This window comes from Emys orbicularis, chromosome 9 (assembly GCF_028017835.1).
Source record: "Emys orbicularis isolate rEmyOrb1 chromosome 9, rEmyOrb1.hap1, whole genome shotgun sequence".
In the NCBI taxonomy this organism is placed as follows: domain Eukaryota; kingdom Metazoa; phylum Chordata; order Testudines; family Emydidae; genus Emys; species Emys orbicularis.
The window spans coordinates 9,917,303-9,932,772 of record NC_088691.1 but is presented as its reverse complement, the minus strand read 5'-3'; positions in this window follow the sequence as shown (position 1 = coordinate 9,932,772).

Here is a 15,470-nt window from a genome sequence, read left to right as displayed (position 1 = left end):
ACACCTGGAAGACAAACAGGGGACATGACCTAGCTGAGCAACTTGGCCCACAAAGGCTATGGGACAGAAACCTCTCTCTCACACAGTATATAGCAAACCTGAAAGGGGATTGCAATACTTTCATCTAATGAGCCATTTTTGTAGATAAAACAGCTGAATAAAGAAAAGTTTGAAATCTCACGCTGGATTTTACAATGCATTGTGATCATTTCTAACTAAAAAATCATCCTGCATAAAAATAATCACAATTGGTACCAAATTAAACAAGTTTAGAGTTTACGTCTTTTAGAGACCACACAGGTAGAAAATGTTGGCAAAGCTTCTAAGAGAATAGACAGTTTTATTTAAGTCCCAGGTTCCTCTTCACTCTTAAGGTCTTCTTCTGCCTTGCCCTGTCTCATTTTAGTCTGCAGCCAATTTGCTGATTTGCAATCCCCAGAGATGTGTTCTCTCACCATATTTAACTGTAAATTTGGCTTTGCACCAAACCTGAGCCTGTACATTTATTTTAATCACTGTACAGCAGCTCCTGCCTCCTGCCCTTTATTTTCTCAGTATATTTCTGTGTCTTCTTCAGGCAAGCAGCCTTTTAAGTGGGCTTGATCCTACAAATCGGCAAGAGAAATTAAAATTCTCCCTCTGCCTTTGTCTTGCTGGTATATAAGGACCCCATGTACAGTATGCTTTCTCTCAAGAACACCTGGAACTACATTAATGCTTACATCCAGAAACAAAGCAATATAGGAAGTCAGTCGCTTGCCTTTCTGACACTTGGTTGGAGGCTTGAGATACTTCTTTGAATATTCAGTCCACGCTTAAAGGTTGAGAAATTGGAAAGGATCCAGATTTTTTTTATAGGAATGGTTCAAAACACGTCTCATAGTGAGATAGTAAATAAGCTCAGTCTATTTAGTTTATCATAGATAAGTTTAAGAGGTGAACTGATCATGGTTCATAAGTACCTAAATGGGGATAAGATTTCTTTTAGTAGAGGGCTCTTTAACCAACAAAGGCATAACAAGATCCTTCTGTTGGAAGCAGAAGCTAGACAAATTCATACTAATAATCAGGGGAATATATATATTTTAACAGGGAGGAAAAGTAACCATTGCAATAACTTACCCAGGGACACAGTGGATTCTCTTTCACCTGAAGTTTTAAAAACTAAATAAGATGCCTTGCTCTAGCTCAACCAAACATTATGGGTTTGATACAGGAATTAATTGGTGACATTCCATGGCTGTGTAATGCAGAAAGTCAGATTACATGGCCCTAAAGGTCGCTTTCTGCCTTAAATTCTATTTATCAGTTGTGGACAAATCTTTGGTTACTTAGTACAGTTGGTTTGCACCACCTTTTGTTTCCCTTATTCATGGATTTTATTTCAGTTTTTCAATTAAACATTATGATTTCCTATCCCCATTCTCCAAGACTGCCTGCTTGGCAGGAATCACTCAAGTTTTCTTCTCTAAGGAGGTCAGAATGTTTAGGATCTTGTCCAACTTTGTGATAAATATCTCAATTTTCTTGATTTCTCTGGTTGCTTCACAGATATAGAACACAACATTATATATAACAGGAGTCAGAGAAGGACATTATAGTTGCAACTGAGCAATAATGCAAGGTGGAAAAAAAATTCCAAAGAGTTTGCAGGGATTTTTGGCTTAAATTATTTATCCTTTGATGTACTAAAAATCATCATAAGAGCATCCGAGACACGAATCACAGCCACAAGGATGGTGAAAGAAGCCAGGGAAGGGCTAAATTAGAATAATAAACTCTCTCATAGAATATTATTACTGTATTACTGGGAAGTTTTGAAAACTAAGTGCATTTTCTCAGTCCATAAACTATGGGACTCTAAAGTCCCATTGACTCTCAATGAGACTTCGGAGCCTAAGTATCTAAGGCCTTGTCTACACTACCAGGGTAAGTCGACCTAAGTTACGCTACTCCAGCTACGTGAATAATGTACCTGGAGTCAAAGTAGCTTAGCTCAACTTATTGTGGCATCTACACCACGCTGCTGCGACAGGAGACGCTCTCCCATTGACTTACCTTACTCATCTCATTCTGGTGGAGTACCGGAGAGAGCTCTGTGATTGATTTAGTGGGGCTTCACTAGACCCACTAAAATTGACCCCCGCTGCATCGATTGCAGCAGTGTTGATCCCCAGTAAGTGTAGACATAGCCTAAGTCGCTGTTGAAAATAGGCCTTAGGTGTCTAGACGCTCTTGAAAATCCCACAAGACACCTATCTGGATCATTAGGTAAATAATACTCTTGAAAATCTGGTCCTAAATCCCATTGATTTAAAAGGAGAGTTAGGTGCCTAAGTGCTTTGGAAAATCCCATGTGTTATCTATGAGCATCCCTAGGCTCCTAAATACCTTTGTAAATCTGATCTAGGAACTTTCAAAATGTTTAACCAGTCCTAAAGTGGACTGACAAAAATGTAGGAGTACTTTTGGGTTCTTAATCCAGAAAGTGTTACAAGAGCATTACCAAAGATAATTTAACCAGTCTCTTGTTAGCCATAATTCTCAGTGATCCAGAATAAAACTGTCTTCCAATGCAAGCACATTCCTTGGTCAGTTCCCCCAGTTATGCACACTCCCATGGATCACAGTGTTGCCAGAACTTTCTGGAGATTCGAGGTTCACTGCAAGTCAAAAGAACAGTCTTAATGAGACTTCTTCCACTTGTAGCGAACCTAGCTTCTCTGGTGAAAACAGAAGTGTAGTTGAAGCAGTTATCCCCAGTTGCTGGGAAGTATTCCTCTTGATTCACAAATTGCTTTAAATAAAGTATTTTGAAACAAATTATAAAGTTAAAAAAAAAAACCACCCTCCATTAAGTAAAGATTGAGTCACTGCAGTCACCAATAAAGAAACATGACAAAAACAGAAGTCCATAGGAAATTTTCACTGGGAAATTTATGACAGAACGTACACACCCCCCCCTTCACAACTGCTAGCCACTGCAATTATCTTCTTGGTGGTAATGTTTCACAGTTAGGTTTGCCATTAACCTATTCTTTAGTGCTTTCTGCTTCTCATTTGGTACTTCCACCCAAGCTTTCATGCTTGTGGTCCTCTCTGGCCCCATTTTTAATTCTTTCCTCCCATCCATGCTCTCATGAAATCCTTTAACATAAATACATGTTACATCCTTTATACCGAAAGGATACATACTATACAGGCGAGTCTCATCTTACGCGGGGGTTCCGTTCCGCGGTTAGCGCATAAAGCGAAAACCGCGTATAGTCAAAATTACATTGAGTTGAATGGTGGGCGGAATCGGCCGCACTACAGGTACAGTATTAAAATTGTTATTTTTCTCTTTTGTTTTTGCCGAACGCGTAAAGCTGAAATCGCGCATGTTAAATGCACGTAAGATGCGACAGACCTGTATTCTTTATTTAAAATATGCTACATTCATGCCTTCCACTATCCCCACTGCCAGAACTCTTTCCCATACCCTCACTGTCTCCTAACAAAATTGCAAGAGCATCTTTCTCTATGGCTTCCCTTCAACTCCTTTATAATATATTCATTGCCCCGCATTGCAAATCATCACCTTCATCTGTCATTCCAGTCCTGTTACTCCCACCCTGAACCTACTTAAAAACTTTTTAATTGTCTTCCAGTTTCCCTACTCCATCAAGTTCAAAGTCTTCTTCCTGAAGCATACGTTCACAGCTCAGAGCTGGTGCTCATCTCTCACTTTTGTCTACAATAAATGTATACATCTTGTACAGATGTACATCCCCCCTCCCCGATTTTATATCTTACTCATCCAAATTACCAAAATTGCAAAACCCTTAGCAATGTATAGTCCAATGACCTTTACATCCAGTCCCATTTTGTTTGTCTTAGACTATAAACTCTTCAGAACAAGGATTTTATGTCTTTGCCGAAAGCACCACACATACCTCTGATACTGTTATATATTATTCCTACAGTCATTGAAATGCATTGCACCAAATCTGAACCATACAAACCTCTTAATCAGTCATGCCATTTACCTGTGTACCAATTGCAGAGATATTGCTATAGTTGTTTTATGGGCATTTAACATCAGTTTGAGTTAAACAATGTGACATTAGTTTCATATAGATGAGTAACATAATTAAATCAATGAAATCATCACTAATGGCCAGAGTTCTTCTGGCAACTAGCCTTTGCTCTTTTTTAAAAAAAACCAAAACAGACATTTTCAGTCTATTGTTAGGAACATAAGGATAGCCAGACTGGATCAGACCTCTGGTCCATCTAGTTCAGTATCCTGTCTGTGACATTGGCGAGTCTGAGAGCTTCAGAGAAAGCTGTATGAACCCAGCAGTATAATCCCCACCATTAGCTCTCATCCTAATCGAATATGGTTTGAACTCTCAATCATGAGGTTTAATATCCCTTCCAAAATTTGTTAGTAAGAACTACTATAACTCTGGATATTCCTATCTTTATTGTTATTCCTTTTGATCGGAGTGGTTAGCCAATATTCAAGATTTGGGCAATTGTTTCCATCAGGAGAAGAAATTTATGCTAGAGTCAGCATTTCTTTGATGCAACCCTATTGATTCATAAACAATGTACACAAAGACCTGTTTCCCTGAACACAGGGGGAAACCAATGGGAGACAGCTTCATTGCTCAATATTCCAAGCCTCTTTCCAGCCAGCACTCTTCCCAAAAAGCTCTCTCTCTCTCTCTCTCTGCGATTTCTCCGAGTGTCACACTACACGTGCTTCTCTGGCTGTCCCCGGCTTCCTTCTCTGTCTGCTTCTGTGGCATTTCTGGCTGCGTCTGTTCATTCACTCGCTTGCATACACACACATGCTCACACACCCAGGTCCACCAAAGCAATACCCAGCCCTCCTGTGTTTGCATTCAATGCCCAGTGAAACCCCCCTGCCCACCCAACTCCATTTATGACCCGTCTTGCAAGTGGCCTGTGTTTTGGGTGAGAGCTCTGATTATTTCAATTATCTTACTCCGAAAGGAGCTTAAACAACTTTTTACATTTATCCTAAAGGAAGACTGAGGTTTTACCCAACTTCTACCATAAAGTATATGTCCAATCCCTTCTTGAATCTTGATAAATTCTTGGCCTCATAGACTTCCTGTGGCAATGAGTTCCATGGTGTAATTCGTAATTGCTAAGAAAGTATTAGAGACTGATTTTGAATAGATACTACAACAACAATTAAACTGCAGCAAGGGAGGTCTAGGTTGGACATTAGGAAAAAGTTCCTAACTGTCAGGGTGGTTAAACACTGGAATAAATTACCTAGGGAGGTTGTGGAATCTCCATCTCTGGAGATATTTAACAGTAGGTTAGATAAATGTCTATCAGGGATGGTCTAGACAGTATTTGGTCCTGCCATGCGGGCAGGGGACTGGACTCGATGACCTCTCGAGGTCCCTTCCAGTCCTAGAATCTATGAATCTATGAATCTATTTAAAAGGACATGATTTTGACATGTAAGGCTTGTAGTCCAGTCACTAATGTCTGTGTGTGGGCATCAGGATGGCCACCGGACTATATGCTACATACAGTTTGTTGCCTTGCTGCAGGCTTGGGTTTGAGTACTACTTCTAACACCAGTCCAGTATGACATGGTTTTTTTTATTGTGATGACTATGTGGAAATGGATCACTTATGACAGATAAATGATATAAATACAACATACAACCACAGTCTTTAATAGAAAGAGGTTCATTATACTGTAGCATGTATGTCAAATTTCATTTACTCGTGTCTATCACATGATCCTAAGCTATTCAGAAATAACCACTGCAATCAGTAAGCCAATTCCTGATCAGGAATTATTGCAGGTGCAAATGACTCTGCAAAGCAATAATGAAAAGAAACATTCATTTATTTCAATTAAGAAGGTCTAAGTTATTATTTGGAAGGTTGGCTAGAAACTGTCAGGGTGACTGACTACCTCAATAGCACTATATATATATATATATATATATATATATATATATATATATATATATATTCAACTTCAGCAGAGCTACAAAAGCAGAGGGTTATGAAAAGCAATCTGACCGATGTGTTGAGCTCCTGGATTTCTACCATGCTAGGACTGAGTGGTCATAGAGCTTAGTAATGACAGGAATGATTACCTCTCAGGATGGATGTAATGCTACATTTCAGGGCTTAGGTGCATAACTGCTTTTCTCTTATTCGCTCTCTTTTGTATGTGATGTATTCTAGTGAATGGCACTGTAATTTTCCAAGCAACTTCTGCTTCCATAAGAAGCCCTACTAATGACTTTGCCTAGCATCCTCTCCGCAACAAAATGAAAAGCTCCTATGCAAAGGCAAAGCCTGTTTTTACTTTTGCTCCTTTTTGTGCTTGATGTGATGGATCTTAGAGATGGTCAATTAAAAAAAAGTCAATTAATTCAGTGCTAGGGGAGGGTTCCAGATTGTCAGAGTTGGATGTTGGAATTCTATATATATGGACAGCATATAGTGTAGGTAACTGACCTCACCATACTGGTCTAAAGTGCCTGAATATTGCTGGGAGGGATGAGGGAATAAATGGTCTGCCAACAAAACAGGAGCATTACAAAGGATATCAGACAAACCAATTACTGTGACAATTGCAATGGTGGTGGGAGAGGGTTCTGTCATGGAGGCTCTTGTATATTAAGACCCATAACTCAGTCTACAAAAAAACCTGTTCATCAGTAATTTAACATAATCCCCACTTTATGCCAAACCTGTTTGATTGTGGTTGATGCAGGATGTAGGATTCCCCCATAAACTATATATAGTACAGACCATTATAGAAGTGTGGTCAGCATTCCTGGATATATGAAGAGACATGTACCACCATGAGGGAGATTTTCCAAAGGCACCATCAACAGTCAGTGGGAGTTAGGCAACTAACTTCCATCTGTGTCTTTGAAAATCTCCCCCCCCCCCCATATATTTGACACTGTTTAACCTCCATCTTTTTCTGTAAGAGTCAATAAAAATATCAATATAGCTGCTACTCTATTTTTCTTGTTCGCGTCTATAAATTATACATAAGCATTACTTTTCAAATGTCAGTGTTTTTATTTTGTGTCTTCTAAAATATATTTAGGATGTTGACAGCAAGCATGACACTTACACATAAATTCTTGTACCCACTTCGTGCAAAAAATAATTTATGCAAATGGCACATTTGCTAAGGCACAATATCCCTTTAAACACTCAGACTAATATCTTTAGTATTAAGTAGTTGTCCCTATCAACGTAACTACTGCCTACTAAGTGTGCTGTTAAATCAGCAGCTCATCAAATAGTCTGATGCTAGGATATAATAAGTTTCTGATGGAGTTGTGCTCCCTCAAAGAGTGAGTGTTTTTCCATCACACTTTTAGTCACCTATTTTGACTAAGATCTAAGATCTTAATGCATCAATTGAGTTAACTTTCCTGCCAGTACATAAGAAATTGAAGTAATAAACCACAACCTGTTGTAGTGGTGTTAACATTAGTAGGTACTATACTACCTGACGCCGTTTTTAAACTTCAACCAAAATGACAAGCACATAGTTCTTGGGTGCGTCTCTATTTTCACCTCTCCCGCCCCCTTAACCACTGATGACTCATCCAAAGTGTTGACCTTAATTTCACCCTGCACCGCTTTGATTTCCACACAGTAAAACATTGACATGTTGTTCTTTCATTACTGCTGAATTTAAAATTCATGATGCTTAGTGACATTGGGGTAAATTGCATCTTTTTATAGTTAGTAGATGCCCTGTCAAATGTCAAGTTCCTGCTCCAAACCATGGAGACTCTACAGCTTCTCAAGAAAACAGGTGTGAGATTTTTTTTAAACATGACGAAACTATGTATTTTTCCCTAATCTCATTCTCAGAAATGGCTGAACCATTTTTACAAACAAAATTCAGTCCATGGCAGGCAGGCAGGCAAACAGCATGAAAAATTTCAGCATGAAGGATTTAGGTTTGTCAAAGTTGCAAGCAGCTGAAAGCAGGGTCTTATAATGGGAAGTATTGGGGAACCTTAACTACAAGCTCCACCCATAATGAACTAGCTTTGTGAATAAAAATGAATGCAGCTCCGGGGCCAACCTTGAGTCCTAATGCAAGCAAAGCTCTGGTAAAGGTTCCCATAAAGTTACACAGAATAGGGTATTTATGAGAACCAAAATTATAACTTTATCTGAATCATGACTACAGCATTCCAATCTTAAGAATTTTTTCATTTGGGACAAATGTTTGGATCAGTTCCTTCTTCCTATAACACATTTCCCCCACCCTTAAATACTTTTTGGCATTCGCCAGTACTTGTGTATTCCCCGTAAGTGATTCTTAAAAATACCCTACCACTGTATGATTTTACATGTGAGGGCTGCCATGGTAACAGAACACACAATTTACTGTATCCCAGAGTTAATATGTGCATAGACACAGAATCTGCAGACATACAAATTACTGCCTCCCTATAGGCTGCTTCCTCTGGCAGGATTTTGTTGTTGTTGGACACATGCTTTATACGAGAGAGAGAAAGAGAACAAACAGACTCTTTGCATCTGCTCCTTCCCCCTTGGTGTTGTGAATAATAGGATGTGTAATAGAGAGGTGTCCTTTTACACATGGAGGAAGAGAAGGTTAAGCAATTACCAATACATTTACCCACAAAAATATACTACACTCAAGGGAAGTAAATTCTGAACTAAGCTACAGGAAACAATACATTGTGCATACAGTACTGGAAAAGAACAGACTCTATTTTGTTAACGAACTGGTCCTATCATAATGAACAAAGGTTCTTATCCTAAATAAGGAAAATACCATTACAAAAAATAAATGTCTGAGGCAAAATAAGAGCTTTGCAGAATAGCAATGGGATTTCCTGCACTGCAGCTGTGTGCTATTACCAGCTACAGTATATCACTCAAGTGCTGCTTTTAAAGGGGTAACTGTCAGCCTACAGGGATTAAGTTTGAGAATTTGCAATTCATCATCTTTATTTGGAAATCTAGTAGCTCGCCTCCCAAAATTAAATACTTTCTGTATCACAAGTATACTTTTCAATTACTTCAAAACATGGACTGCATTTGCTTTAAATAAACAAATTACAAACTTGAATGTCTATTAATTTAAATCAACAGTTTAAAATTCAGACAAGCAAATATGTGACACTTTTTGAGATGTCTTAATATAATTACACCAACAAATTGTCCTGATTGTCAGAGTCTGCAACATTAACTCAATTGCTTAAAATATGATGTGCTTCATTGCCTTTATTCAGGCTGTAAGAATCGAGTTCCATTAGTCTTTCTGTATAGACGTTTTACTGTAGATGTCACAGAGCACAATTTGGCCCATAAGTTGCTGACCTCTATTATTTTAATTGCCTTTTTTGGCACTTTAACCAATTTTGATTTTCTGCAGAATTGGGCCCACAGTTGCAAGCAGCAATAGATTTGCAGCTTGAGTAAAATTGTATTACACACTGCTGTTCTCAGCACTGATTCAAGAACCCAGGCAGAAAAAGAAATCCCAACAAATATAATTCAAGAAGAGAATGGAAGAAGAAATGTAGAAAAAAAAAATGAAGAGTAACAACAGTGACTTTAAAAAACACACCCAAAAGTGAACCTAATCCATCTACATATGAAAAGGAAATAATTAATACAAGAGAGGGAAAATGGGAGTCTGCATTTTAAATGATAGCAACTGATGCAATTACTTATTTTTAAATACAGGCTAAATTCAATACCCTAATTGTGCATAGAAAATATATGCACACACAAAATTGGTACTGTGTCTGCATATGGACACCTGCATATGTAGGTACCCATTTGCCTATGAACGTACTTGAGCTTGGATGTCCATACATTTGTACACACACAAACACACACACATTTAATTTTGCAGATGAAAATCAGGTGAAGAATTCTAAAGATCTGGCACATCAGGTTTTGTAGATTAATAAATGGAAGGCTAGTACAAGGCATTAAATTACCCATATATATCAAAAGAGAAATTCTTCTTGAATGAGTACAACACTGAGATTATAAAGAAGCTAACATCTTAATTTACTTCATTTCAGTACATCATTTCTCCAATGGCTGCATGAGTGGAGCAATGGGTAACAAAAAAAAGCAAATCAATATCACTATTAAAATACATCCACAAATTTGCTAAAAACAGTATGCTGAGCAATACTCATGCTCAAGATGGCTGCGGATTGCCAAAGGGATGAGGTGAAGCCTAAGCATGTATTTGAGAATAAGTGGAAATAACCAAAGGTTTGCACATGTTGGCACGGGCACCAAGAGCAAACAGTGGGATTTTACAGAAGCATCTATGTGATTAAGGAGCAAAAGTCCCCCTGGCTTTCAATGGGACTTAGGCATTTTTCAAACATCCCATCCATAATACTCAATTAAGGGATGCACAGGCCTTGTTCTAATCCTCTGTACCCCAAATTCCTTTCGGAAGTTCTTTCCGAACTTCACCGAAGCCAGTATTGTGGAAGTTCCCACCATTCCATTATTAATAGCTCACAGACTTCTTTTGCCTGTTGTATTTTATTGAAAATGTTATTTCACTTTCTATATTTTCATGTCTATTAGCAGTTTCCTAAAGCTTGTTGGTACCAATTTTATTAATAGACTATTCTTTTAAAAAAAGGATTTTATTCCCACTTTTCATTTAATTTCGCAAACACGTGTCCATATTGACTTAGAAAAATGCAACACCCTTGGAAAGCGCAGACTGTGCTGATGAACTACAACATATGGTAGTCAACATTTTCAGGATCAGGTCCATGGAAAGGTTTTAATACAGTGCTCCAGTTCTAAAAAAAAAGGAAGTGCTGGAATGTACTTCCATCCCAAAAAAGGAAGTGCCTTCCAGCATTTCTGGTAAGTTTTGTTAATACCGGAAGTACTGGAATGCTGTTTCGGCTCCCTATGCAAAGTGCCAGAATGGTGTTATGGAGCATTCCAGCATGACTCAAGCCCTGCTTTAATAGTTTCAGGATTGGGTTCTAAAACTGAAGGCTTGAACTCTAAGCCCCTGAATTGGAACAACCATCCAACATATAGGGCTGCAGCCAGCCGTCGTTAGAAGGGTAGAAATAAATCCCTATAAAATTTATGAAGTGTTCACCACAATATAATGCTTAACATGTATTGACTAAAACAGTAAGCAGTAACAGCATATAAAAGTCTACTTCCTTCACCTAAAACATGGGAAAGAATACCTTCCAGGACTGTAATTACAGTTTCACTTTTATTCTAGAATGCATGCCGTAGCAGGGTGACAGAAAATTTGCAAAGGATTATGGGAGACATGATGCAAACACTGCCGGACGTAAAATCACTCTAGAAGCAAATGCTGCAGAGAACAAGTAGAGGTGTGTGTCAAATCCAAACACCTTGGTCTAATTTGAATTATGTTGACTCTGCCACATTAGTTCAGACAGTGCTCTTTGCTACCGCCAGCTGTATTGACATTTCCGATTCAATGTGGAACTTCCTCTTTTACAAAGTGCATGGGTGGAAATGTGGTAATTTTAGGTGAGATTGGGGTTTTTTTTGTACTTGTAGCTACTGGTCCCTAAGTCTTTTTTTCTCTGCTGAATTGGTGCTGCAGAGATCAGCCCATTTCAAGTTTAGCTTCAGTTAAACCTATATTTAAAAATCAATATCTATTTTCTGAAGACAGTGGCCCAAATCATCAGCTGGAGCTGCAGAATGCACAGGGCAACTCAGGACACTGGGGTGGCAAGATGGGTGTTGGACAGATCAGTCTCCCGGCACTGCCCTAAATTATACTGGCTGCTAATGGCCCCAAAGGGAGATTAAGACAGCTGGGGATCAGTGAGGTGCAGGAAGGCTTGGGTGTGGACATTTCTCCTGGTCACCCCCTATGCCACAGACAATAGACCTACACTGAGACAATCTTCCCAGGACCAGTTACATTGGGTTTGGGGCTATCTTGCACCAGCAGCCCTGCACAAAGCACGGTAGTGTATCCCAGAAACCAGTCTTTCTGCTGGACTGAAAACATTTGAAAATAGACTAAAACATACACATCTACCCTGGATTTTAATATCTACTGATCTTCACCAAATGTAGTACAGGCAATAGAACTGCTAGCTTCTCCATGTTGCTCCACTAACGTGCTTTAATCCTATCTGGAGATACCTGGCAAATTCCTAGCTCCATTGAAGTCAATGGCAAAACCCTTGTTGATTTGAACAGGGCCAGAATTTCCTCCCATCATCTATACTGAGAGAGTAATTCAGCCTCTTTGTTGAGACTGCCAATTAGTGTTCCAAATAGTGGCAGTTGTGGTGGTGGGGGTGGTTCATATGTTGTGGACATTTACCCATTAAGAAATAGAGAGATGTCACCAGGGCCAGCTCCAGGGTTTTTGCCGCCCCAAGCGGCGCAAAAAAAAAAAAAAAAAGCAATTGCGATCGCGATCTGCGGCGGCAATTCGGTGGGAGGTCCTTCGCTCCGAGCGGGAGTGAGGGACCGTCCGCCGAATTGCCGCTGAATAGCTGGATGTGCCGCACCTCTCCGGAGTGCCCGCCCCAAGCACCTGCTTGGCAAGCTGGTGCCTGGAGCCGGCCCTGGATGTCACCAAGTTATTTCACAGAGGTATGTCAGGCTATATTTTGAAGTCCATGTTCGGGGGTGGGGGAGGCATTGTTTTTAAATTCATTCATTCACAAGCTTATTTCTTCTGGTAAATTGGTAACATTCTTGTTGGTTTACTCGGGATTCATTTAATAAATACCATGTTAGCAAATTTGATATTTTAAGGATAACTCTGTAATTATATAAGATATTCAGGTATATGTCTATACACATATTACTGTACCTTTTATTTCATCCTTGGAATACTTACTCTTCTTCCATCTCTTTAGAGTGACAAAACTTCATCCCAACAAGAACGTTCTATAACTGCTCACCAGTAAAACTGGACAACATTTACAGCGGCAAAAACAGGATATAATGCACAGTTAAACTTCATGATGGCTTGGATATCATTCTGTTCAAGGTAGCAAATGACATGTTCAGTACTTTCTATTTCCATGGAATATATAACACCACAAAAGAAATAAAACCTCCCCAGCATTTGTGAAGCCTATGCTACGTATGTACTGATAACAGAGAACATGTTTTCATGAAGTGGACAAATGAGTTAAAATTAATGTCAAGATCAAAAACTGAAGAATCTTGTCAAACCTGGGACCAACCCCCATAGCAAAAAAGAGAGCTAGCCAACTCAGTTGTGTGTGTATTGTATGTGTCCGTCCAGTTTAAAGAAAATGCCATAAAACTTGTCTATAAACTAAACCTAATGTGCAGGTTACATTTCTAACCAATGTTTCAGGGAAGGCCTTTTCAACTTGTCCTTGTGGGAAATCAAACCACAATTTAAGTGGTGACATTTCAGAAAGCACAAAAGCCTCACAGGATAAAATTATCTCACTATGAAAGGGATAAATAAGCTATTTACTATAATAAATACTAGTTATGTCCAGCCATTCAGATTTTACTCTTTAATGTGTGCAATTTTATTCTGCAATCTAAAATGTGGCAACAGCTATTGAGATTAGAATGAATGCTGGTTAGGCTAAACAAGTAATGAAGTAATTGTAGGAAATATACAAGACACCTTAGAAGTGACTGAGGCCTATGAAAAGGGTAAAAACTATTCTGTTTTTGGTTGGGTTTTTTTTAGTTTTAGTTACATTTTCTACTGCAAACACACCAAGAATCCTAAATGAATGAGTAACGAATAAATCATTGTGAATACAACAGGTTGAAATGTTTCTGATGGAGCAGTTTTCCCCATCAGAAAATGCTGATTTGACAAAATTGAAATGTTCCCCAGAAACGTATCAGCATGTCAAAGTTTCTGATGAAAAACTGTGAAAATGAAATGTTTTAATAAATTCAAAGTGAAATGTGACTTTGATTTTCCAAAACAAAATTTCAGAATTCCTGTTATGTAGGAAATTTCCAATTTTCATTTTGGATTCAGAATGGAGAGGAAAAAAAAAAGAAAGTTTCAGAATCCCCCGTTGAATGCAAATTTTGGGTTCCAGCCAGCTCTAATGCCATCCTCTTTAAGGGCCTAATCCAATGCCCACCAATGACAATAGGAGCCTTACACTGCCTTTATAGGATCAGGCTCTGAGTTAAAGGAAGAATTAGTACTCTCATTTTACAAATGGGGGAGGGGGAGGGAAACAGTGAGGTTAATTGAAGTCAGTGGCAAAGCCAGAAAGAGAGCCCAGATCTGATTTCTAACCCTGTGCCAAAGTCAGAAGACCATCCCTTAAAGCAATGTACATACATCCTGCCCTGAACTCCACCATCTCCCCCATTCCCTCAGTGGTCAACTACTAGTTGCCAATTTAGTCATTTTTCAATCCCTCCTGTAAATTCTAACACCCTCTCTTATTTCAATTCCTGTGGAAAACACTAACCCCTTTCCTTTGAACACCCACAAGCAAAGAAATCCAAAAGTCTCTAATCTACTACACTCTTTAGGTACTACAAGAACGTCCAAAAAGTTGATTTTTGCATAGCATAATACTGGGTATGCTGCAAAACCTACAAAAGAATTGAAATGTTTAACCTTACTACTAAACTAATTTTTCTTATTTTAATAGGTTTAAATGAGGGGTCGGCAACGTTTGGCACACGGCTCGCCAGGGTAAGCACCCTGGCGGGCCGGGCCAGTTTATTTACCTGCTGACGCGGCAGGTTCAGCCGATCGCAGCCCCCACTCGCCGCGGTTCGCCATCCCGGGCCAATGGGGGCGGCGAGAAGCGGCGTGGGCGAGCGATATGCTGGCCCTGGCTTCCCGCTGCCCCCATTGGCCCGGGACGGGGAACCGCGGCCAGTGGGGGCCGCGATCGGCCGAACCTGCCGCGTCAGCAGGTAAATAAACTGGCCCGGCCCGCCAGGGTGCTTACCCTGGCGAGCCACGTGCCAAACGTTGCCGACCCCTGGTTTACATCAAACTCCTAAAATTCTGCAATATATTTTTGTGGTGTAGGAGTTTCAAAAGAATGGAGACACAATTTATCAGGAACACTAGCATATTCTTGCTTACAGTGATTTTTGAAGCTTAGCAAACAATTCTACAATGAGTCTGGTTTTGATTTTGTAAAACAAAACACCCTTTTAATTCTGAGTAGTCTTGAAATAAGGAATTCAGATTTTTGCACATCTCGCATCCATATGATGAATCATTGTGTATAGGAGCTTATGGACCTTCTCTGGCTCTGGCATGCTCTCTCTCTCGTGTATATATATATACACACACACACATTTGCTGCTCTAACACTTGTAGGAAGAGGTGATAGAATTTGCACTAACCAAACATTTTAGTTTAATAAATGGATTTTGCCAGTGAAAGGTGTTACCACCTGGACACAAAGGAATCAGAA